We start from the raw sequence: 26,944 nt of genomic DNA, 5'->3' as shown, positions 1-26,944 counted from the left end.
GCAGTGCTAGCAAAGTTTCTCCACTCTGAGTGGTAGGAATCCAACATCTCCCAGCCTGAGTGACCCGAGGACCCCTGTGGAGCTCTCAGCCTGCAGTCGCTCTTCTCTGCAGGGCCTATTAGAATGTTCTCTGCACTGATGCAGTCTAGCCTTCAGTCCAGGACCATGGGGCAAACCCACTCAGACTTGTGCCATCCCTTCTCCCTTTCCCTGTAAAGTCCAGCTGCTTCACCTGAACTCCAGTATCTGCTTCTACACGTCACAGAGTTCAGAGCTCTCTGCTCCCTGTGCTGCAGTTTGAGTGTGTCCCTGGGCTGAACGCCAGGCTAAATCGGGGCTCATTTCGAGTATTTCCCTTTTCTCTAGGATTACCACATTCTGTTTCCTGTTGTCCAATGCTTGGGAACATGTGCTTTATATATTGAGTGCAGGGAAGCTAGGGCTGGTACCAGTCACTCTGTCAAGGTTGGAAACTGAAGTCTGCATTTTGGACGAAGTAGCAAAGTTTTCAGAATTGTACACAATTTTTACAATATTTTGTATGGTTTTGTGGTCTCGTTTACATAAAATGATAGCCTTTTATAGCCTGAAAGAATTGTAAAAATGTTGTCATTTCTTACTTTTAGAAACAAGAAAACAGAGACCCAAAAGGGCAGATAATTTTCAAGGTGAAAAGCTAGGGGAATGGCAAAACTAGTTTTATCTGGCCCTCTTCATTTTTAAATGTGGAAGGCAGAGTTGATAGCTCTCTCTTCTTAAGTCCCACTTTCTTGTCTTTGATTCCCATTGTTTGCAGAGTCTCAGCCAGCCTCAGGATCACAGAGCAGTATGGCAATTATGCTTGTTATTGATTAATGTCTCTCAGCTCTAAGCCCTATTTCTCAATAATCTGCTCTGTAATATTTTTCTTTTAATTGTGGTAAAATAGACATAACATAAAATTTACAGTCTTAACATTTTCAAGTGTGTGACTATCACCACGAGCCACCTTCAAAACTTTTTCATCATCCCAGACTAAAACACTGTACCTAGTCAACACGAACTCCCCTCTCCCTCCTTCCCAGCTCCTGGCAACCACTATTCAACTTTCAGTCTCTATACATTTGAGTCTTCTAGGTGCTTTATAGCAGTGGAATTACACAGTATTTGTCCTTTTGTGTCAAGCTTATTTCATTTAACGTAAAGTCCCCAAGGATCATCTATGTTGTAGCATGTGTCAGAACAATATTCCATTGTATGTAGATACCACGTTTTGTTTATCCATTTATCTATCAGTAGACACTTGGGTGGTTTCCACCTTTTGGCTATTGTGAATAATGCTGTTGTGACCATGGATGTTCAAGTATCTGTTCAAATCCCTACTTTTGATTCTTTTGGAACATACCCAGAGTGGGATTGCTGGGTCAGGATAAGTTTGGCCTGATGGAGGAGTCATCAGGAATGATCCTATTCCCAAGGAGGTGAAAGTCACTCTGGGTCAGAAGGTTCCCTGTGAGGATCATTTAAATGGTCGTGGCTTGATTCTCCTCTTTCATGAGAAATCTGATGGACCTGAGGATTCCCTGGGCCTCTTGAACCTCTTCCCCCTTTTCCTGGAAGCAAAGGTGAGAGTCTGAGTGGATCCTCCAACAAAGATGGAGGGGAGAGAAAAGCTCTCCTTTCAGATTAAGGTCTACCCAATGCTGAGGGACAATATGGGGAATGCTCTCTGCCAAATGCTGCATTTGGAACATCAAGTGCATAAGGATCTTTTTCTAAAAGTTTAAATTTAAGCTCTGTTTTAGTTAATTTTTGTCTGAAGTAAGAATTTTCTTTCTTTTTTTAACTTTTATTTTTGTTAATCCTCACCCAAGGACACTTTCCCATTGATTTTTAGAGAGAGTGGAAGGGAGGGGGACGGACAAAGAAGAGAAACATCGATGTGAGAGAGAAACATCAATTGGTTGCCTCTGGCACGCACCTCTGGGGCTAGGGATCAAACCTGCAACTGAGGCATGTGCCCTTGACCAGAATCAAACCTACAACCTTTCAGTGTGCAGGCTGGCACTCTATTAACTGAGCCAAACCTGCTAGGGAAGAATTTTCTTTCTTTAAATCATTGAGGTTTCTTTTAGCAGTCCGAGCTGTCAACCACTTACCATGTGAAATTTTTCTCGTGGGAAATAATCTGCTCTTGATAAGAATGAATGGTTCTCTCCAATTCTTCAAGATCTTTGGCTCACTTTCTATTGGTCTCTAGCACTTCAGCTACATGGCTGACCTAGCTTCTCATCTGCTTTAGAAAGTTTTTCCTCTTTCTCTAACCAGTTATTTCCTTCTACTGTCAACTTCCTGTGAAATATCATTTCATTTTCTAGATACAGTTCAGTCATTACTGTAAGTTTGTGCTGAAGCTTTGGATTCTCATTTCCAAGATGTTCATTTTCTGACTGCAGAGATGCTGTTCAAGTCTGGAGATTTTTTGTTTTTTAAATATACATTTATTTCAGAGAGGAAGGGAGAGGGAAAGAGAGAGAGAGAGAAACATCAATGACGAGAGAGAATCATTGATCAGCTGCCTCCTGCATGCCCCACACTGGGGATTGAGCCTGCAACCCCGGCATGTGCCCTGACCAGGAATTGAACCGTGACCTCCTGGTTCATAGGTCAATGCTCAACCACTGAGCCACGCTGGCGGGCAAGTCTGGAGATTTTTAATACACTCTGTAAGCTTTTTCTTTGTTTTTTCTACTTCAGTTACTTAGTGTATATTTGACTTCCTTCTCCTTCTAGGGCTTTTTAAAAACCCTAGCAGCATGATTCAACTTCTTCAAAGTTATTTATTTATTTGGTTGATAACCTAAGAATGCACTATTTTCTGAATCATTCTTCAGTTCCAATTCCAGTTTTCATCTGTTAAGTCTTCTCCAAGCACAGCAGTCCAATCTTGCATCTTTAGCAAGTATTCAGTCAGGGATTTGATCTGATTTTCTCACATAGAACTTGTTTTACATATATTTTGGAGTCTTCAAATGTTCTTTTCTGTTTATTAAATTCACTCACTTGTTTGTTCTATCCTTCAGCTTCTTGTAAAAGCTGTTTCTGGTTTTCCTAAAGTTGGAATTTTCTCTTAAAACATCTTTCTAGCTATCTTAAGTCATTCTTTATTCATTTGAAACATTTTGAAGGTCATTTTGGCTTCAGTTACTTGTGAAATGAGATGAGTGATTTTGGTTCATCTTCTAACGACTATACCTTTTTTGAAATATCCACCATGGATTCACCTTGTTAAGAATGTTTAGATTTCTCTTCCTTTTTTTCTAGGAAGAGTATTTCATCCTCAAATTCAGGTTTGGAACTGTTCTCAACTCCCCTCTTCTGAGCATTACAATAGGGCCCACAGGCTATTCCAAACTACATTATTGAAAGCAACTTCTGTAGAAGCTTGGAGAAATTACAAGGGGAATGTTCTCCACCTGCTTTTACTATTTCCTTTCCAAGTCTTTCATTTTACCACTCTTAAGAGGCTAAGTCATCTTTCTTAGACCCTTTCCCTTAGGTGATTGCCTACACTCCTTTCTATTCCCCCTTTTCTAAACTTAGCTGGGTTTCTGTTACAATTTTGCAAACACCATTCTCCTCTAGGTGCCAAGAGAAACTGGCCAGAGGGTTAATGTGTTAATGGTGCTAGTGGGTATGTGGTTAACTTTCTCAATCATTTACAGTCAGTAGCCACAGGACCCATGTCCCACTCCCTCCCCTCCCCGCAAAGTAGTTACTGCCTAAAAACCTGCTGTTTTCCATCAGAGGGTGAGGGGAGGTGAGAAACCAGGAAGCTGAGATTTCTGAGAGGATCTGGAAAAAGAGCAAAGATCATCTATATGCTGTGAAGTGGTTTTCACACACAACTGATAAATCATGCTGTTCTTGAAATTAAGATGTTGGCATTGAACAAGCACAAATGCAGACTAAATATATGATTGTCTCATCCTGATTAACATTCCAATGGCCTGAACAATAGATCCACATAGTGAGAAGGGCTGTGGTATGCTTGGTCTTGTCTTGTTTGGGAATATTGTGAGACCTAGTCAATCAGTTTAAGAAAAATAATGTGAAGGTGAAGTGCTTTCTGATAGTACTTAAAGAATTCTTCCAAAATATACAGATTTAATGAAAAGAGGAAAAATTGAGTATAGATAACACCAACATTGAAAAACAAAGCCTGTTTCTAGGGAAGCTGCAATATTTTCCTTTTTAATACAAGCAGAATGTAACAATGAACTTTGAGAATTCAAGTCCTTGAACTCAAGAGTCAGGAGTTGAGTAAATTCTCTTATTTTCATAGATTTAACAGATTAACTCAGAAGTCTGTTCTTGGCAAAGCTTGCGCATTCTGAAATAACAGATATTTGCAGTTCAAAATCTTGAATTTCCTAAATTACTTTTCTATACTAGTCTTCTTTGTTTTTCATTATTATTATTAAAGAAAAAAATGCTCATGCCCCTCATAATTTCAGAGAGCACTGATAAACAAAAATAAAAGCAAAAAGACGATGACTGCACCCCCTCAGTACATAGGCTGACTGTTTCAGTCATCATGTTGGTATTCATCCTTTGAGATTTCTTTTCAGAGAACATTTTCCTCTGCAAAACGGGATAATGCCATAAATCCTATGTGGAAACATGCTTTTCTCAATGCCCAATGCATCTCGAGCATGTTTGCAGGTCAGCAATGTATTGCCAGTGCAATGCAGTATTAGGGGCTGCATTCTAAGCCAAGCACAGTGCTTCTGGGCTGGCTTGTCAACATTAGCAAGATTGGCAGAGTTCCTGCCATGATGAAGCTGACAGATTAGTGAGAAAGAAACAGGAATCCGTAATGCACCACACAGTGATGTAGAAGAACAGGTGTAGATAGAACCATACATAGCTTTTTGGAAGGAGGAGTATTGAAGCTGAGACTTGAAAGATAAGTCAGAATTAACCAGACCAGGATAGCAAGAGGGTGTTGCAGGCAGAGGGGGGTCACACTGGTACTACGGATTTGTGAGGAAAAAAGCATTCGGGGCTCAGGAAATCAAACAGAGGACAGTATGCATGTGACCAGTGAGTTAGGGAGGAGGGTAACCACACTACCCAATCCAGGTCAAACGTGAGATAAGCACCACAATGTATGATCGGGTGCTCAGATTGTACCCTAAGCGCATTGAGAAGCTGTGAAAGGTTTGAGCAGGAGAATGACCATCAGATTTGGGTTTTGGGAAGATGACCAGAGTTAGAACTGAAGTATGGAAAGGGGCTTGGTTGGGCCCAGAGTGTGACAATGACACCAGGGATGATGCCTCTATAGAGTTCGGAAAGTAGAGAGAGAGAGAAACAAGGTTGGTTCAAGAAATACTTAGGAAATAGATAGGAAAGTACTTTCATTGCATTATTCACTGTGATTGAGAACTCAAACAGAAGAACCAGGGTTGGAAAGAGGGATGTAGATGGTGAGCTTAGCATGGGGCATGTGAAATTGGGGTCCTTATAGCCTTTTCCTGTGGAGACAGCAGTAGGTGAGCCAAGGTACTTGGTTTTGAGTTTGACGTCACAGATATATATTTTTCTATCTTTTGCTGGCATCTCTATGTTCCTGCTCTTCTGAAAGAATTGCAGCTTCTTACATACACTTTGCTCTCTTTTATCTCAGTCCTTATAAATTCTATTATCTTGGCCCGGAACATTCTTTTCCCCTTATGTTTTTCTCCTACTTAATTTCAACTCATTCTGATGACATGACTTCTACCAGGAAGTCATCCCAGATGCATCCAGATCTGGTTTAGGGGCCTGACCAACACATTCCCAGACCATCCCATATCCCAGCACTTGTCATGTGATAACTGCTGATTTTCTGCTTTGTGTTTTCCCCAAAGTTTATAAACTCCACGAGAGAAAGTGTTGCCAGAGAAGTCAGTGGGCCAGATTTCCTTGCTGCTTATGGGAGTGGGGTTCTTGGGGTATGCTGAAATAAACATTTGCAGAGGCCCCTATGGGAGAATGAGATGTGGTAAAAGACTTTCTTTGTGTGGAGTTACATTTCTCAGATTCCAAAGTTCCATGTCCCTTAAACCAGCCCTGAAAGAGGTGCAACTGGGGGTTCAGTAGAGCCAGAAGCAGAGCCAGTGTTCAGAGCTTCTGTCCCATGTTGCAGCCGGGTCCAGTTCAGCATCAGGCTAATTAAACCCCATTAGTCCATTATGTGGAGCCCACATGGCTGTGGGCCATGTGAGTGAAAGTAGGGGAATGTGCCCCCTGTCATAGGAGTCCCAAGAGGACCAAGAGCCAAGAGCAAGAGAGCCAAGCAAGTGAACCCCCTTTTCTAGGAGTTTAAATATTCAGGTTTCTCTCCCTTGCAGTGGCCACGTCTATTCTGGCCACTGACTTGTTCCCAGAAGTGATTGACAAGTAAGCACCTTCCCATGTCACTCAGACCTTACTGGGCATGCGTCCAAACTGCCTTTGTCCAGTCCCTTCCCACATTGATCAGCGGGAACAGACTTGGAGAGTGTTAAACTACAGCTTTCTAGCAAAACTGTATAAATGGCATGCCTATATTATCTAGTCTTCCCTGTATTCCCTTCCTGTTAATAATAACCAGGTGATTACAATAGTATCAAAAAGATTTTGTCTGAGTTGTAGAAAGCTTTATTGCCAGTACCTCCTGTGGTCCTGACACTGAGGAAGTATCTGGCCCACTTACAGTCAGTAAGTGTTGAGTGAACCACTAGTAACTGAAAGACAGAAAGAAGTGGAGGAATTCTAAGATTTAATGTTAAGGCCAGGGGCAGAAGATACTAAGGGAGGCATAGCCAGGACTAAGGGTAACTTATCTACTAACTTTAAACAGAATTTATTAAACTAATATTATTTGACACTTAGGTCCTTGCAAAATTTTCTTAACAATTTGCTATTACAGTGTTATCATAAATGCTCTTCTACATAATAAATTTTGTGCCCATTTTAAATTATGTCTTTAGAGTAAATTGATAAAAGTAGAATTGCTGTGCCAAAATTTTCATTTTATTAGATTTTTGATATCTAATAGTAATAATTTATCCACCAGGAACATATTTGTGCTTATTTCTTAGCCCTGAACTATTTAACATTTTTTAAAAGAATAGTTTATTGATTTTTTTTTTTTTTGAGAGAGAGGAAGGGAAAGGAATAAAGAGAGAGAGAGAGAGAAACAATAATCAGCTGCTTTCTTCATGCCCCCCTGTCTGGGATGGAGCCTGTAATCTGGGCATGTGCCCTTGCTGGGAATTGAACCAGCTACTTCCTGGTGCATGAGACAACACCCAACCAACTAAGCCATGCTGGTGAGGGCTTAACATCCTATATAATAAAAGGGTAATATGCAAATTGTCCCCTCAACTGGAGTTTGACCAGGGGGTGGGGCCGGCTGGCCAACCTCCTGTGTCCCCTCCCCCAGCCAGCCCACTGGATCCCACTCGTGTATGAATTTGTGCGCCAGGCCTCTAGTTTTAATATAAAACTCTTGTTCATTTATTTATACTTTTTTTTATTGTGGTAAAATATGCATGATATACAATTTACTATTTTAATAATCTTAAGTGTACATGCCAGGAATATTAAATACATACATAATGTTGTACAACTTCACCACTCTCTATTTCTAGAATTATTTTTCATCATCCGAATCAGAAAGTCTGTGCCCATTAAACAATTCTTCCCCATTCCCTCCTTCTCAATTATTTCAGAAAATCATTTGCATGTCTTTGGAAGGAACTTTTTGTTTTATTGTTATTTCATTAAACAATGGGAACGTTAACTCTTAAAACTTCTGATTCTGCATTTGGCCAATTACTGGGAAAATGGGTGAATAGTTATATGTCTTTGTGCCAAAGAATGGAGCTTTGAGAAAATAATATTCAGGCCCACAGTGCCATAGACTAGCTAGGCCTTAAGGTTTGGGAGACCCAGAAGAGCATCCTTCTGTAATATTCAAGAGTTCTTTAATCAAGCTGAGGATTTTTCATCTAGTAATCCTATATAATAAAAGGCTAAAATGCAAATTGTCCCCTCGACCCAGAGTTCAACCAGAAGGCAGGTTGGCCGGTCAACCACCCAGGGCCCCTCCCCCCAGCCAGCCTGGCCCAATGGCACTGAGCCGGGCAGGCCAGCTGGACCCCACCCAGGCACAAATTCGTGCACTGGGCCTCTAGTGTAAAATAAGCAAAGACCAACATGTTTAGGATTTTGGAAGTTTATCCTAAACTAGTAATAATCAAGATACAGAGGGATTCTTTTTGTTTTTATAGGTGAATTTTACAATCCTAAGTATTAATGAGGTGTGGTTTACCTAAGTGGTAGCAATTTTAAGAAAAATGAGAAGGAACATTTAGTCTTTGCTTTGAAATAATTTTCCAGAGATGAAAGATTGGATTAATTTTTTAAAATTTCCATGGCACCTTCTGTGGTGATTTCATGAAAAGTCAGAATAACCCAAGAATGAGACACCATGGGATGGAGAGGACCATATATTTGGACTTGATAGGGATCCAGAGGTTAAGGTATGTCTGGAGACCCATTAAAACAATGGCAGCTTGCAACTCTGCTAATTATTGGCTCTTGCCTACCTTTTTCTGTTAGAATTACTAAGCAAAAAGGTATTGTATTGAACCTCTGCATAACAGGAGGGAGAATTTATGGAGGATTAACTTTCTTTCATCTTTTTTACCTTTAAATAGAGGAACAAGTCTAACAAAGTGAGTTAAAGGGAGGTACTTTCTTAAAGGCTTTGAAGTTTTTCTTTGCAAACAGAGTTGAATTGATTTGAGCATTTTCCCTTCAAAGTAAAAGCCCTGCAAGCAAGTTTTCTTTATACATTCCTTGCTCTTTGTGAATCAGCAGAGGTTATACAGTAAAAAAGAGGGTCTGATAAGGAGCAGGAGCAAGCCAACCCCTTTAGAATATTAGTAAGTGCTGATGAGCTCATAAAATGACAGAACAATTTCTTTAATGATTAAAAAGTTCTCCTTCTGCACCCTGGAAGCAGTAAAACCTTGGGATGGTGATAAGGTTAACAAAACAAAACAAAACAAAACAAAAACACAACAAAATCCAAGTAGTCATACAATCCTAAGTGTCTGAATCTCATTGCTATTTATTTTTATTTTTAAATATGTATTTTTATTGATTTCAGAGAGGAAGGGAAAGGGAGAGAGAGATAGAAACATCAATGATGCATGAGAATCGTTGATCGGATGGCTCCTGCATGCCCCACACTGGGAATTAAGCCCACAACCTGGGCACATGCCCTGACTGGGAATGGAATTGTGACCTCCTGGTTCATAGGTTGATGCTCAACCACTGAGCCACACCGGCCAGGCCATCTCAGTGCTATTTAAATTTAGCTAAATGCTGTCCAATGGTGGGGCTTTCTATGTTTTAGTATCTAAAAAAACACACACAACAAAATTATGTGTAATATGTTTCAAAATATCCAATATTGATGTCTTATATAAGTCACCAGTTTTGATGGTCACCCCGCATTCAGGATACTTTCCTAATTGAGCGTGTACCCTGTAGTGGGCTTAAAGCAGCCATGGGGCCACTGCAGCTCTGCCACTTATCAGCTTTCATACTGCACAGACTTTCTGGGACTCAGTTTCCGCACCTGTGCGATGGAGATATGAATGGGAAGCAATTCAGGAAGCTACTTCTGGTGTAGTGGCAGGGGGTTAATGAAGAGATACACTTTTGTGCTTTTGAGATACTTTGCATGCATTTTACTTTACTAAGTAGATAAAGGGAATATTTGAATTAAATGAGGACATGTATGGAAAAATCCAGCTCACATCTCTGGGATGGCATTGGAAGGGCTCTTACCTGGAAAGCTGCTGGCCTAGGTGCCAGCATAGCCATGGGACCTGCCCGGGCTCACCTTCTCTTGGGGTAAAATGAGGGGCGTCGGGCCCAGACCTTTTTACAGACTCCAATGTTCGAATCTTAAAAGCAAGCAGGTACTTTACTCAGAGTTGAGCACTGGAGAACAGGAAGGGATTGGGCACTTTTCCGGTTGGCTGGGATCAGAACGGGAATCCGACACGCGTGAGGCAGTGAGCATTGCCTATGGTCTCCTGGGCGCTCCCGTGGGAGGACACCCTCTGCACACCGTCTCACGCAGGCTGGAAAACCAAGGCAGCAATCGTCCTTGCTGAGCTTGGTGGCCTCATCTCTGCTGGCCCCTCAGTGGGTAAGTCTTTCGGGCTCCAGATTTTCTTCTCACCTTTATCGTCCCTCCTCTCCCCATATGTATACACATGCATGCAAAATTTTAATACAACCCCCTTTCGTTCTACCGTTGATGAGATGCTGTAGCAACTTAATACTTGTTTATGTTAATTAGCCTATGATAAAATTGGTTTCTCTTTTTTCTTTTTAATCCTCAATTAAGGATATGTTCATTGATTTTAGAAAGGGAGGGAAGGGGAAAGGGAGAGAAACATCAATGTGAAAGAGAAATATCAATCGTTGCCTCCCATATGTGCCCTGACTGCCGGGGTCCAGCCCCAGAGGGTCCAGGGGTCCCCTTTTTTATTTTTTAAAAGCAGGCATTAAAAAGAAAAACCCAAAATGCTCTCTTGTATCCATTTTAAGAGTAGGATTGGCGCTTTCCGCTATTACCTGAGTCCTGATCTATCACCCCAGGGAGAGCTTGCCAATCCTGCACTTTCCCGGGGTGGAAAGGCTGCAGTGGGGTTAAGGATAAGGCTCCTTGGGCCTACCTTCTCCCATGCCTCTACATTTACCTTTCTGGCACCTTTCCTTCCTCAGAAAAGCATGGACGTATTTCTTGTATAAAATGTTCCATCTGACTGGGAGTAACCTTAATTCCTCTGCTAGCAAGCATATGTGTTAAAAGATCAATACAGAGTCTTATTTCTTTAGACTCAGTATGGCACATCTTCTTAATCTAAAAATCAATACAGAGTCTTCTTTCTTTGGACTCAGTATGGCACATCTTCTCAATCTAAGAATCAATATAGAGTCTTCTTTCTTTGGACTCAGTATGGCACATCTTCTCAATCTAAGTTCTGTACTCTCCACCCTCTTACCCTACTTATCCTCTATAGGGGGGTCTGCAGTACCCTGGTGGAGTCCTATCCGTCCCGAGTGTGGGGGTTCTCAAAGGGGGGGGGGGCTTACCCAGGGGAATCCTGTTCCAGGGGTTCCCAAAGGTGTGGACGGAGTCGGCGAAGACTATCCACCCTCTTCCTATGGTGGAGTCCGATCCGTCCCGAGTGTGGAGGTTCTCAATGGGGGGGGCTTACCTAAGGGAATCCTGTTCCAGGGGTTTCCAAAGGTGTGGACGGAGTCGGCGAAGACTATCCACCTTCTTCCTACGGTGGAGTCCGATCCGTCCCGAGTGCGGGGCGCTTACCTAGGGGTCCCTGTTCGGGCGCCAGATGCCGGGGTCCAACCCCAGCGGGTCCAGGGGTCCCCAAAGTTGTGGACGGAGTCGGCGAAGAAGGAATGGCACGGAGGCAGAATTCAGTTGATCAGCATGGTTGGTTGGGTTCTCTTGACTGGTTCTATTGCCAGGTTCTGTAGGTTCTCCAGCCAATTTCTGTAGCCATGTTCCCTCGCTAGGTTCTCCAGCCAGGTTCTGTCTGAGATCTCCAGCCAGGTTCAGTCACCAGGTTCTAGTCAGGTTCTCTTGCCATGTTCTATAGTCAGGTTCAGTCCAGGATCTATTGCCATGTTCTCTCCAGCGAAGTTCTTCTGTCTCCAGGCTCCGTGTAGGTTCTGTCTTCTGAATTCTGTCTCCTGAGTTCTGTGTTCTAAGTTCTGAGTGTTTCTGTCTTGTTACAACTGTATTTATACCAGTTGATTCAATCCTATCAATCTCTATTACAAAGGTTAGGGCGTTTCTTATCTCCATTCCAGGGAGAAAAGATTATGTAGTTTAAGCATGATTGTTCGTAGTTAAAGGGATTAATTACCCGCCTGGCACTTAGTTGAGGGGTTTTATTCCCTCCCTAACTTCAGGGGAAAATCCCTACCTGGGGATTCAACCTTTCTCGGAGAGGTGACCTTGGTTAAAACACAGCGCCAAGAAGGTGAGCAAACATATTAAGAACCGTATGCCATATATGCCAGGTCCCTTGAAACAGCAAGGATGGACCGGCTCCCGGCACCTGACCAGGGATCGAACCCTAAACCTTTTGGGTTCACTCCAGCCAGCGGATCCACCCGGGCAGGGCTGAAATGGTTTTCTTTATACTCGTTTTGACCCAGGTCGTTGTGACCAGAGACTCAGGAGAACTTTACTGTATGTCCCCAAGGAGCAATTATGGTATCCGCTAATTCACTGCTCACAGTGACTTTTTAGGACACAACTATTGTGAATAATGAGAATTGACGTGCATGTGTGCATGTGTGTACACAAACTCATGTACAGAATACACACATAAAACCATCTTCAAGGAAAATAAACCCAATTGAGAAGGTAAAATATAAAAATAAATGAAGGCAATACAAATGGAAGCACTCGAGTGACGACTTAAAGAGACTGTAACAAACCTACCGCTGAATGCAGAATGAGTTAACCTATTGAACTCTTGACATCCGAGTAAAGCTTTTCCCTGCAATGAAATGGAGCAATGACACCCACTGCTTGGCTGATTTCTGCTTATTTTTTCAGTACAAACAAAGCTGTGTTCAAAATAAAGGATAAGTATGACCATGTTAATTTTGTGTAAGACTAATTTCCCTAACAGTAGAGAGCGTGTTTCTTTGATCTCTGCCTGCCATCTAGGCTGCAAAACTGCTACTTAATGTTCTTTGGGCGGGTTTATGTTCCCTGAAAGTGACAGATCGAATCTGTATGTCTGCCAAATTGCAATTTTTTTCCCCCTATTTAGCAATGGACCAAAGTATTCATGTGAAGAGTTTAAAGCCAACGTTTGTAGTTATCAGATGACAAAGTTAACTAAAATGACTATTCTCAGAGGAGAGGCTTGTATCAGTTGGGGTTTTTCTATTGTTTAACTTGATGTCAAATGCTTTATACATTCAGAAATTCTGGCAGAATTTCAGCCAAGTGTTAGTTTTCCCCAACTTCTTCCTTGAAGAAGTTAAAACACCTGAGACTTGTAGAAGAGAAAACACACAGCCATATGATGAAGCATTGAGTCCATTAAATCGCAGTGTCTTGTACTTGGTCAGTGATCCACAGGCTTTGTTCATGGCGGGGTGGGGGTTTGGCGGGGGGCTGGGGGAGCTAAATCAGCGATTTTCCACCTCTTTCAGCTCATGGCACACATAAGTTAATTACAGTGATACCAGCCTCTGAAATTGTTATTATTAAAAAGACTGACAATGCCACATGTTGGATAAGATATAGAGGAACCGGCCCTGGCCAGTGTGGCTCATTTGCTTGGGCGTCATCCCATGCACCAAAAGCTTGAGGGTTTGATTCCTGGTCAGGGCACATGCCCAGGTTGTGGGTTTGACCCCTGGTAGCGGGCATGCAGGAGGCAACTGATCAATGTTATACTCTCGAATCAATGTTTCTCTCTCTCTCTCCCTCTCCCTTCCTCTCTCTAGAAATTAATTTAAAAATCATATATATATATGATAAGAGAGAGAGAGAGAGAGAGAGAGAGAGAGAGAGAGAGAGAGAGAAGAGAGAGAGAAACTGAAATTCTAATACATTGCTGGTGGGAATGCAAAATTGTATAGCCACTTCAGAAAACACAATGTATGGTTTAATTTATATGAAATCTTAGAAATGGCAAAAAACTATTGTGCCAGTCTGTGCTAGTAGTTGCGCAAGTGTATACAATTGCCAAAATTTATCCAACTTTACACTAAAAAAGGGGGAGCTTTATCATATGTAAATTATACCTCAATAAATCTTGGGGGGAAAGTAAATTGGTGATATTTACATTGGAAAGATAAATGTTGAGTAACTATTTTCTGTAGTAAATGGTGTAGCAGTGCAGCTGACCTGCCATCTAATTTGACTCTTAGGCTTCTTTGCACCACATTTAGAAAAATCTTTATTGTTGAAAGTATTACATATGTCCCTTCCCCCCCCCGATTGACCTTCTAGTGCGCCCCCCACCCTCCCTGCCCCAGGCCTTCACCACCCTAGGCACCCATTTTTATGGTGGTGTTGTTGTTGTTTTCAGGCATGTTTTAAAGAAAATAATATAAATCTTTGAAGTACCTTTAATTTTTTCATTAAAACTCCAAAATAAATATTACATAAATCGCTATGAACATTCTATAAATCCACACCAGTTTGCAAATATGTGATTAACAATTTAAGTTGGAAAATAAAGACAGACTAATAACTCCATATGTTTTACTCCCTTTGCTTTAAATATGTGTGTTGTTGGCTAAAGCATTGAAAACACACTGAAAGAAAGAACACTGCTAAAATATTGTACTTTCTTCACTGAAGAATATTAAAATCAAAGCTTAATTTGACAGCTTAAATGTTGTTCGTCCAACAGTAAACAGTGGTGTGTTCAAATAGTGACCTTTTTCCCTTGGGTCTTTGAAACCTAAGATCCACTTTGATTATTTGAGCCAAAATGTCAGTGAATGGAAATATTGCCAGAATTGTGCTTTAAAAACCAGTAGGACTATGGAAGTCTATACATAAAGAGGGGCCCAAAGTGTAAATCTCAGTGGGCAGAGACAGTTTTTAAAACACAATTTCTGAAAAATATTTTGCATTTCTAATGTACAGTGCGGTGCATTAGGTGGGGCTTAGAAATCTGATATCCAGTAATGACCTATCTGCCTGAACTTAAATGTCAAAGCACTCCCTTCCTTTTTTTTTTTTTTTTTTTTTTTTCCTGCTTTCTCTTCTTATGCTTCTTTTGGCTTCAGGACCTCTTGTCTCCTGATTTCACTGATGTCAATTTCCCCCAAATCTGATATTTTCTTATTTGTATATTCTCTTAAGTGATAATAAAAAATTTGGTAAAATCGGGTTTGTGGGTAAAACTATGGCATGGTAGAGCCCTATAGCATTTGCAGATTATAGATATGAGGGGCCTGTGGGAGATGGATTCTTGGGAACATTGAGCTTGGAAGTCACACTGGGTTTGAATATTAGCTCTGCTGTTGCTCTGTCCTTGACTGCGTGCTAGTGTCGTAACCTTCCCAGGCCTTAGTTTCCTCATCTGTAAAATGGGATTCATGCTTAAAGATTGTTGAGAGGATTAAAAAATATTGTACCTACAGTCCACATGTCCCTGATGTTTGCCACTAAATCTATTACATCCTAGTCTCCAATCTGCCAAATGAAAAGACCACCGCCCTGTCTTTCTCTAGAGTTCCTAGGAGCCCTGATCCACATATAAGCCGAGCAGTGGACTGCACATCTGCAGTCAGCTCTGCCTGGCTGTCCTTGGCCGTCCTGCTTAGCTGGGTTGAGGCTGAGCTGGGCTAGATGCCCAGAAGCGGTGCCCTGTGCGGGCCTCTGGAGTGGTACCTGGAGCTTCTGTTCCACGTGCCTCCACTTCTCTGGTGCTCTGCGTGGCATCTGAACAGCGGAGGGTATCTTCTGTTTGTGTCTCTCCCCTGCACCCGCCCCCCCCTTCACCCAAAGTCACGGGGATGCTTGTTCCCTGGTACTGAATGTGTCCTGGAATGCCCAGCCTTTCCTCCTCTGTGAATTAGGCTCTCAGAGGCTTTGCTGTTTCTATCACCGTTTCCTCTTCTCCAGGTCCTGTGGTCCAGGAGACGGACCTGTATATCCATGCCTGGACCCAACGTGGGGACAGTGTCTACGTATGTTTGTTCCCGAGGGGCTCCTGGGTCTCGTAAAGATCAGGAAATGGAACTAGATATGTTCATTTACTCGTCATTCAAAAAATATTAATCACTACACTGAGAGCTGAGAATCAGCAGTGGACAAGATAGCTTTGGTAAATGTCCTTACAGAACTTTCAGTCTGGTGGCAATAAATGCAATGAATATGCAATTTACCAGGCAAATAAAATAATGTGCTGAAGGGAGAGTAAACAAGGAGCTATAATGTCCAAGTGGATTGGTGGGTGTGAGGGAAGCTTCTTGCAGAAATGCTGTTGGAACCTGATCAGCCAAGAAAAAGCTATGCCTTTAATGAAGGGGAAGAATATTGGAGTAAGGGCAAGGCAGACAGGGCTGTCCTCCCAAACTGTGCAAAAGGGAGTATCCCCCAAAGGGAGTATCCCCTAACAGGGAGAGCAGTGTGTAAAAAGAATGAGCTGGGGGTCAGGGATGGAGAGCCCTAATGGGATAGAGCAAGCTATAGCCCAGCCTGCAGCAGAGAGCCACTGCTGGACTTGGGGCTTCCAGCAGCTCTCAAAGGCTCAGCTCCTGAGCAGGTACTTTCATCCTGAGCAGAGGCTACCTGGTGAGGTGACATCCCAACGCAGAAAGGCAGCAGACTGGGCCAGCTTATGGTGATTGCATGAACTGGGACCCGTGCTTTCTGTAACTCCCCTCGGCAAAGCCTGCATTCCTATGTAAACCCCATGAGTCAAGGGTTCTCTTCACTATATTCTGACAAGATGCAAAAGAATGAACACCGAGACTACACTACCGAGCAAGTGAAGTTTTCTATATGCTCAAGTTCAGTAGTTTTCCCCATTTCTCTCTGAAAACATGGTAGATGGAGATGTTTTCCTCCCTTTCCTGGATCTGTTCCGCTTCCTCTCCCCTCAGACGTCTCTGCGGTACAGTTATAAGGAAAGGGACACTTTCTGACAGCATTTTGCATTTCCTGCGGCAGGTCAACAGGATGTTTTTAGATGTAGAAGCTTTGACCTCGAACAATAGGATGAGCAACTTTAAATGAAGAGACAACGGGGACTGCCTGCCTGCCTGGCTCTCTTGTTTCTCCAGGGATGAACGACACACGTATGTCTGGATCTGGACAGATTCCTTGACATCTTTTTTTTGTTTTTTTGAGCTCTAGGGCGATGGCTTTTTCATTTTGAACCCTCTCGTTTTAAAAAAACCTAGTGTCCTATTTTAAAAAACATTTCAATTATAAAATAAAACACATATTAAAAGTACATTAAACATCTACATGTAGTTCGACAAATAATTATACAAGACCACCCAGGCTGAGGTAGAGAACATTGTTGGGTTCCCAGTGTCCTAATGTGGAGAGGTAAAGGCTGGGATACACGGTCCTTGTTTTTCTTTATGATTTTTATTACCTCTGATGCTAGCCTGCGGGCACACTTCCCTTCTCTTGCTTTTCTTCCCACCTCCCATACCCTGGAATGTCTTTTGGTCCCACCCCAATTGTGAGCTTGGATTAGGACCCCCTCATCGGTCTTCCTGTTGGGCCCGTTCTATACTATTATCACTGCCCTGGCACAATGCATGCCAAGTTTGGCATCTTTAAAGAAGAGTAACACTCTACACAGGATACTCCATGACAGCCGTGGGCAAACTACGGCCCGTGGGCCGGATCTGGCCCGTTTGAAATGAATAAAACTTAAAAAAAAAAAGACCGTACCCTTTTATGTAATGATGTTTACTTTGAATTTATATTAGTTCACACAAACACTCCATCCATGCTTTTGTTCCGGCCCTCCGGTCCAGTTTAAGAACCCATTGTGGCCCTCGAGTCAAAAAGTTTGCCCACCCCTGCTCCATGAGGACCAGGGCAGCTGACTACTCCTTGGGAACCCAATGTCCAGCACAATGCTTAGCATGTGATGGGCACCCAGGACATGCTTGTTCATTTGGAAATTAACTCTGAAAAGCATTGTCAAGGTCATCAGCCTAGTGAGTTCTGTTGACTGACTGTGTTGTAGACATGTCTGTAGACTCATTAAGGTGAGAATTTTCTCTCACTATTGTTAATTACTAAATGATTGTTAATTTGGAATGCCAAATCCTTCGCTGAGGATTTTTTTTTTTTTCCTCAGCAAAGAGGTGCTGGTAGTGGGTTGAGAATGGATGGGAGGAAAGGGGCAACACTTGGAGACTGGCTAGGATACCCAGAGGCCCTCAGAGCCAGCTGTGAATACTGGATAAAAGGCCGTAACCAAATCCTCAGAAGCATCTCTGCCCCGTGTCCTAGAAGAAACAGTTACTCCACATATTTGGGAGCTATGCAAAGCCTGGCAAAGGGGAAGAGGGAGCTGCTTGTGTGGTTTGGATGACTCTGAGGCAGCCACCATATGGATTTTGTGCTATTCCTGCTGTTTATCTTTTAAAAATAGGGCAGTGGTTACACAGCTGAGGCTCGGAGCCTGCCCAGCTCCCTGCACGACTCTGCCCGCTCCCAAGCTTGACAGCACTTCCTTCCTGACCTCGAGTGGCTTCCTGCTCTGGCCTTATCGCACACAAAACTTGACACTGCACTGGATGGAATGCACTTAAAGTCCATACATGGAAATCTTTTGCTTTCTACATTTACAAACAATTGTCATCGACAAAACGCTTTCTTTCTTTTTTTTCCCTCCAGACTCTCGTAGTGTAGGATTAATACGGTTGCAAAAGAGTAAGGGAAAGAGAGCACTTTCCATCTTCATCACTCGTTTTCATCTGAAATTTCAATATTTTGTTTTATGAGCCAAAGTAATAAATAGTAAGTATGACATATATGTATACATAAGCAAGAGAGAGGTGGTGGGAAGTTGCAGTGTTTACAGGGGGCTTTGGGAAATGGCTTGCCACACAGAGTGAGTTATACAATTATGCAATTCACTTTATATGATTTTCATTTTATTACGTCTCCACCTTAAAGAAGAATGGTGGGTATTTTGGTTGTGAATATTGTTATATAAAGACAAGTAATCTTTTAGTACTGACATCTTTGGCTTCCCTTGCACATTTTAAGTGTTTCAGTAATGCTGAAAGCTCTTTTGTTTCCCTTCATCTGAGACCTCCTGATGTACTTTCTCCCATAAAATTCCAAGGTACATAAAAGATAATCCTCACATTGAAAATTAAAATTTGGAATGCCAAATCCATCAAAGATAAATGGGGCTCACAAAAATTTTAAAGCCTCATTTTCTGAACTGTTGAATATTGATAAGGATAATGCAACAGAAGTTTCAGGGACATAGATCACAAACAGCTTTGCAATGCATTAAAAACAAGCCACTCTGAAAATAATTTAAAATTTGGTATGGTGCAGATCTGGAAATTTCAACGGGTTAACAGAAAAGAACGTAGCTTGGAGAAGGTTCCTGGGAGTGTCTTGGCTTTCTAAATTTAATTGCTTTTCATGAGCTCATCAGCCTTCTTAAGATATTATGATCTTTTACCCAGGCTAGGGGAATTTCCTCAGATGTGATTAAAGAGTGGGCTGGGCCATGTCCTCAGAAGTCAGAGTACTTAGTATTGGAAGCATGAACTCTCTTGGAATCTTTCCCGATTTTATTTCAGAGAAACCCCCCCTTGAAGAACAACTCCCACGATGGAAGGCAAGGGACAGAGGAAGCTTTTGAAATGGATTTATTTTTTAATTTGAAAGTTGAAAAGTCTCCCCTCACCTCTTTGAAAACTATTTAAGTAAGAGTCAGGGGAAAGAGTTTGAAGTCTCTTTCTTAGGATGAGTAGATTAAGTAAGTGAAGAGTATTCAAAAATACCCGTGAAAGTGCACACTCATCCTGAGTTATTATTGCCAACGTCCATGACTTAATTACTTCAGGAAGCCTGGTGGACCCCGTGGGTGAGGGTAGCCTAGGTTTTTCGTTGATTCCTAAGGAACAAGGCTGCCTTAACGAAGTTACTACATGTGAATGTAAACTCCCCTGTGACATGTGACGAAGTTGAAGCATGTGACAGAGAAGGTAGGGGACGGACTGAGGGGTGGAGTGGGAGGGAAGGTCTCTGTGCAGATTGTATTTGAGCTGCCGCCAGCTGAGGTACAAAGGCCTGTGGGTTCACCGCGCCCTCCCAGTGCATGGAGGGTAGGACTGTTAAGAGGGGAAGTCGGGGAGGTAGTCCGGGGCTAGATCATGCAAGGCCTCCGAGATCAAGGTAAGAGTTTTGGATGTTTAAGTGTTGTAATGTACATACCATATAATTTGCCATTTTAAACATTCTTAAGTGTACAGTCCAGTGACATTAAGAACATTCACGTTTTTGTGCAGCCATCACCGTCCTCCTTCTCAATAAGTTTTATCTTTTGAAACTGAAATTTTAAATCCACTAAACAATAACTCCCCACTTGCCCTCACCACAGCGCTTGGCAACCACCATTGTACCTTCTCTCTCTATGACTGTAACTATTCTATGTACAAGACATGTAAGTAAAATCATACAGTACTTGTCCTTCTGTGTCTGCTTTATTTCACCTGGCATTATATTCTCCAGGTTTATCTATGTTCTTGCAAATAGCAGGATCTGCTTCCTGTTGTTGTTGTTTTTTTTAAAATAGGTAGGGAGAAAGGGAGAGAGAGAGAGAGAGAGAGAGAGAGAGAGAGAGAGAGAGAGAGAGATGTGAGAGAGAAACCTCGATCGGTTGCCTTCTGTATGCACCCTGACCAGGAATCGAACCCACCACCTTTTGGTGTGGGGGGCACATCCCCAACCAACTGAGCTACCTGGCTAGGCCAGGATTTACTTCTTTTTAAAGGCTGAATAATATTTGACTATGTATATACCACATCCCCTTTAACCATCCATTTGTCAATGGACAGTTATTGTGAATAGTGCTGTAAAATACACTCCAGCAAGGCACAAATATCTTTTTTGATTCTCTACTTTAAATTCTTTTGGGCATATCCTTAGAAGCGGAATTGCTGATGACATGGTAAATTCTCTTTTTAATTCTGTTTTCCACAGCTGCAGCTTTTTACATTCCCACCAGCAATGCAAAGGGGTTACAGTTATTTCACATCCTTGCTAATACTTGTTATTTTTTCCCATTTTATTTTAAATAATATAGTCGTCCAATGGATGTAAAGAAGGTTTGAAATCCTTACGTTAGAATCCATTAAATGATTTTAAAGGTAGTCACACGATCCTCTCTCTCTTTTTTGAAACAGCCACTCTGGCTGCATCATGGGGAATGAGTTGAAGGGGGAGGAGAGAGCAACAGGGAAGATTAATTATGAGAATACTTTGGTGTCCAGGAAAAGGATGATGGTGGCATGGGCCAGGTGAGTCATTTTAAAGAAGAGAAGTATGGAGATTCAAGCTATACTTTTAGAAGGTAAATGTATTGGTCTTAAAGATGGATTGGGATGTGGGTTCTGAGAGAGAAAAAGCAATAAGGGATTAAGGTTTCTGGAATAAACAACTGGGTGTTGTTGTTACTATTTTCAGAGAAGACTGAATGGAGGGTCGGGGAGGTACCAGGATTGGAAATGAAAGGCTCATAAAATATTCAGTAGAAGCACCAAGAGATAGAAAATTGGGTTGGTAACATGGGGCCTAGGAAAACTGCTGCAAGTCAGAAAAGTTAAGTCAGTAGCTTAAGGTCACAGAGCACAGAATGCAAGTGGCAGAAGCAAGAAGCAAACCCAGGATGGTGTGACTCCGAAGCCTGGTCTTATCTATTCTGTGTCACTGTCTTCCAGTCAGAGCAGGTCATTCTCCAGAATTTTGATCAATGACCACGTTTATCTACTTTGGAAAATCTCTAGTAATAAAAATGAGTCAGTGTGGAGTGACCTCCGAGGCACAGTGGGGAACCTTGTCATTGTGATAGTCGTTCGAAAGCAAACCAGTTAAAAAGCTGAGGAAAGCACAGCTGGCCTGGCTCAGTGTTTGAGCATCAACCTCTGAATCAGGAGGTTGTGGTTCAATTCCCGGTCAGAGCACATGGCTGGGTGGCGGGACCGATCCCCAGTAGGGGGCATGCAGAAGGCAACTGATCAATGATTCTCTCTCATCATTGATGTTTCTATTTCTCTCTCCTTCTCCCTTCCTCACTGAAATCAATAAAAATATATTAAAAGGAAAAAAACAGCTGAGGAAAGCCAAGAAAGGAAATTAGGAAAACACTCTACATATTTTTCTACACATATTGCCCACATCATGAATGGCTTCTGAAGCATCACTAATAACTTTATAGTCTTAAAAGCACAGAATGCTTTAGTAAGGATCAATAGCATGTTTTGTGGAACGCTCCTTCTGGAGGTTGGAGAAGTACAGGCAAAAAAGTAGTGGATTTGGCCCCCGGTAGTCCTTGGTTTGAATCCTAGTTCTGCTTTTTAGTTGGCTGTGTGACCCTGGAGAAATTAACTTCTCTGTACCTTTTTCTTCATTTGTAAAATAGGGACAATCATTTCTTTCTCAGGGGATCCTGTGAGGCATGTAAAGTGGTTACTTACAGCTGGGTTCATCTTAGGCTATGTATAAATGATAGCCATTATTAATGATAACCATCTTTACATTTCTTTCTTCTTCTCTTTTCCTCTTGTTCTATACAATATGCTTTTCTCTTAGGTGAAAGGATACAGAAAAAACAAACAAACAAAAAAAACAGTACAGAGCACAGGCCATCAAGGTCTCACGGAATTATTGAGAAATCAGGGACGTCATTCTCCCTGTTGAGTCCATTTCCTAAAATAACTCCTTGACCATCTGTGACCCGCCTTGACAGAAGTTACAGATAGAAACGAGTGAGGAGTTCAGCTTGTTTCTTACCAGCACTTGTCTGGTTGCTTTCTTGGCTCTCCTCAGCTTTTTAACTGCTTTTGCTTTTGGAAGACAATTATAACAACAAGGTTTCCCACTGCTCCTCGCAGAGGTCACTCCACACTGCACTGAGACTTCCCGGAGGAAAGCACGCATGTTCTTTTGCTCACTGGGTAGCAGCTTGACCTTTTCTGACTCTCTCTTGCCTAGGTCCCAGTGCAGAGCCTGACTTTTTAAATCAAAGGGCAGAGGCACATACAGCAGGAGCTGGCATGGTTTGGGCACTGATGGAGTGCGGCTGATTAGGAGGGAAAGGTCAACACTGCCTTGTAAGGTCCGTGGCTGAGGAGGTCCGAACTGGTCTGTGAGGTAAGTGACAAGTTTAAAGTCACTGAGCCATCATCAGGGGGTTAGAAGTAGGGATTGGGGCTTGTGGACAGCTCCGGAATTGGAATACATCCTGGTGGTCTTTTGCATAGAAGCGGAAGGTAGACAGAGGGTGGGTGGGTCACCCATGAAGAAGCAGAGTATGGGCAGAGAATGCTGTGGGGTCAGAATTTGAGACTAGCCCTAACCGGTTTGGCTCAGTGGATAAAGCATCGGCCTGTGGACTAAAAGGTCCCAGGTTCGATTCCGGTCAAGGGCATGTACCTCGGTTGCGGGCACATCCCCAGTAGAAGGTGTGCAGGAGGCAGCTGATCAATGTTTCTAACTCTCTATCCCTCTCCCTTCTTCTCTGTAAAAAATCAATAAAATATATTAAAAAAATAATTTGAGACTGACTATACTGTGGATTAGGAAAAGGAAAAGGAGCCAACGACACAGGCACGACATAGAAATCCTACATCTCAAAATGTAAAACAAAGCCCAGGGTTACCCTATCCCAGAGAAGCCAACCCTGGAGGTACCAGGAGGTTAGGAATGGAGGGCAGGCCATGGCACTTGGCAGCTCTCAGGAGCTGGTGACTCTAGTACCCATTTCAGAGACTGAGGGAGAAGTTTCATCCTCACATTAAAGGAAGATGGGTCATCCAGCCGGTGTTGCTCAGTGGTTGAGCTTCGACCTTTGAATCAGGAGGTCACAGTTCAATTCCTAGTCAGGGCGTGCAGGAGGCAGCCCATCAGTGATTCTCTCTTATCATTGACTAGGGGCCCGGTTCACGAAATTCGTGCACTGGGTGTGTGTGTGGGGGGGGAGTGTCCCTCAGCCCAGCCTGCCCTCTCTCACATACTGGGAGCCCTCAGGCATTGACCCCCATCACCCTCCAATCGCAGGATCGGCCCCTTGACCAGGCCTGACACCTCTGGCCTAGGCGTCCGGTCCGGGCAGCGGGGACCCACAGCTGCAGCGGCCCCACGATCGTGGGCTTCGCTTTAGGCCCAGGCAAGGGACCCCTAGCTCCTGGGACTGCCAGCTTCGACCGTGCCCAGCTCCCATCGCTGGCTCCACCCCTACTTCCTGCTATCACTGGCCAGGGCGGAAAAGGCACCTGATTCTCCGATCATGGCTGGGGGGCAGGGGGCAGGGCCCTGCCCCCCAGCTCTTAGCTCCCCCCTGGGTTTCCAATCACTGTCAGTGGCAGGGGGCTTCTTCCTGCTTTCCCTTTCGCCTCCCTGCATTGTGCCTACATATGCAAATTAACCGCCATCTTGTTGGCAGTTAACTGCCAATCTTAGTTGGCAGTTAATTTGCATATAGCCCTGATTAGCCAATGAAAAGGGTAGCTCGTACGCCAATTACCATTTTTCTCTTTTATTAGTGTTGATGTTTCTATCTCTCTCCCTCTTCCTTGCTCTCTGAAAAAAAAAAGAAAAAAAAAGGTATTTTTTTAAAAAGGGAGATGGATCATTAACTTGAGGGGCTGGCGGGTGAAGGAAACCTTTACACTAGTCTTTTGAGAAGGATCTATAGTAAATTAAATTTGATCAACTTACTTTTTGGAAATTACCACAAATTTTAGTCACTGTTTTGAGCAGATTATCTAAATATAGACTTTCTATAAATTACAGACATAGGCACAGTACTGCTTATACCAAAAAGGTTTTTAAAACTACTGAAGTGTTTAAGAAACAATGTTCCATTTTCTCCTTATGTTTTAACTTGACCTAACACACTCAAACTAAATACATTTCAACTATTTTCAACCGATTTTTGAGGTCTTTTTTGTACTTACTATTTTGAAACTTATTTTAGTTTTTATTTTAAAATAAAATTTAAGATTTACTTGTTTACTAAGGTTTCTTTACAGAGCATCTTAACTTTGTTGCATCTGGTGAGTGTTCATTTCCCTACATACTAACAGTTGCGCCTAAAGCACTTTCCAATTACCTTTAGATGAGTAAGCTTCTAGGTGGGGGGGTGGCGGGGGGGTGGGCAGAACCTTGCTATACCTTAGTCCTTCTCCTTTGAGAAAATGACACATTACGGAAACTATTAGTTCTTAACAAGGGAGTGGTTATTTCCAAGACTGAAGAAGAGATAGACCATTTCAAAAGGTTCACCTCTTTCCCTTTTATCTCTCCTTGTTTATAGAGATGGGAAGGTTCATATAAGGAAACCTAGCCTTACAGCACTTTCCTTTTGAGGGTGTTTGCAATGTTTCTGTGTGCCAAAATGCCCGAGTTTATTAATATGCACTACACATTGTGTTTATTTCTGTTTCATCAAGGTTTTGCCAGATCATGGCCTGTCTGTGTCTGATAGTGGCTGTGTTTGTGTATGAGCACAGGGTCATCTGATAAGGAATTGTCGCATCATGCGATTAAGCGATGTTTAACATGGGTGTGAGCCAGAAGAGTTTGACTCCCAGCACACTTTTAGAAGGTCTGATCAACAAAAGAAAGTTCAAGGCATCTTGAAAGAGGTCATTGATTACAACCAGCGTCTTGATCATTCTGGACTTCTTCCTTCCTGCAGAGACACAATTAAAATAATGTGGTACAGTAGAAATGCTTCATTGCTGGAGGAAGGACACTCCCCCCGCTCCTCCCCCCCCCCCCCCCAGAGATAAATCAATGTAAAAATCTATCTCCTGTTCAAGGATAAAAACAAATAGTTTTACCTGGTAGAAGGCCACTCAATGAATTGTAGAAGAGTGGATGCTTTATTACATGCATCAATTCCCGAATGCTGTCTAGGATGACTTCCTCAGCACATCCAAGGCCCCAAGGGCAGGTTGGGAGCATCGTGGGGGCAAGAATTCTGTATTATTTACCTTTGCATCCCTGGTTTGGTTTTGTGGTACCCAGTAAGTGCCTCATAAATTTCATTCCAAAGACTGGGTGATGCTTGAAACAAATCCAGTTACTAGGCAGGAATCTTAACTAAAACAAACTGACTTGTAATAGTTTAATGATATTTTTGTATTGATATATAATCTCCAAATTATCAGTGCTATAATCAGCTATAAAACTGAATTAGTCTGGAAAATACTGGAAGAAAGTTTTGTGTGATAGCTAGCTAAAGCTCAGGAGCTATGCCACCCTCATCACTATTGGTTTTGTCCGCCAGGGAAAATTCCAAAATGAAAGTTTTTCCTTATTATTTTTTTGGCCTTGGGTTTTTCTCCTAAATACTATGGGTATATCATCTTGAGGAAACTTAAGAAAACATGCACACACACACACAAAAAGAATGTGTGTTCTCTTCCGTAAAGTCTGGTAATTTTAGTAATCCGTTGCCCTATGAGATACAAGGCAACTCTGCTTCCTCTGTAGTCTGTTTTTTCTTCCTTTCTTTCAAAATAACCTGCCATCTTTCCAAAATAAACATGAAGGGGAAATACATTAGTGGGTATGTAATCACCCAGCTATCTGGAGCAGCATGCCTCTAAAAAAGTAGTAAAAATAAAAGTCATCAGAAATTTATTCTGGTTTTGCAAGACTTGTTAGTGTTCTTGTCTTTTCTTTATACGATTTTTAAAGAGAAACATTTATATTTATGTAAAAAGTTTGCTAAAGTGAAAATTAAATAGTAATCTTCCTAGAACTTATTTTCTCTTAGATTTCTCAGGTTATAATTTTGGTGAATGTCATCAAAAAAATTTACCTTACAGATTTTTAGCATTCTAGAATTATAATATCATGTTCTCTATCTATTCAATACTTATAAAGCCTCATTCTGATGAACTTATCTAATAACTTTGCTAACCATATAATTACGTTATATACATTCATCATAAAATGTCTATTTAACATTCATTCTTAGACACCTTGAGTTTAAGGATACTTTTAGGATTTCTTTTAATCCTGAGGGGTCTTTGATATTTAGGAAACATTTAGAAAGCTGACTTGCTCGAAATACTGGTGAATAATTTTACTACCTTCAATTTATAT

At 42.1% G+C, this 26,944-nt stretch overlaps 1 pseudogene; it reads right to left on the bottom strand.

Moving 5' to 3' along the window:
* Positions 1 to 1,467: 1,467 nt before the first annotated feature.
* The window catches only part of LOC132220128 (melanoma inhibitory activity protein 2-like), a 26,514-nt pseudogene continuing 1,037 nt past the window's right edge, over positions 1,468 to 26,944 (bottom strand).

This window comes from Myotis daubentonii, chromosome 17, assembly GCF_963259705.1.
Source record: "Myotis daubentonii chromosome 17, mMyoDau2.1, whole genome shotgun sequence".
NCBI classification, from domain to species: Eukaryota; Metazoa; Chordata; class Mammalia; order Chiroptera; family Vespertilionidae; genus Myotis; species Myotis daubentonii.
This window is presented reverse-complemented; position numbering and strand designations above follow the sequence as displayed.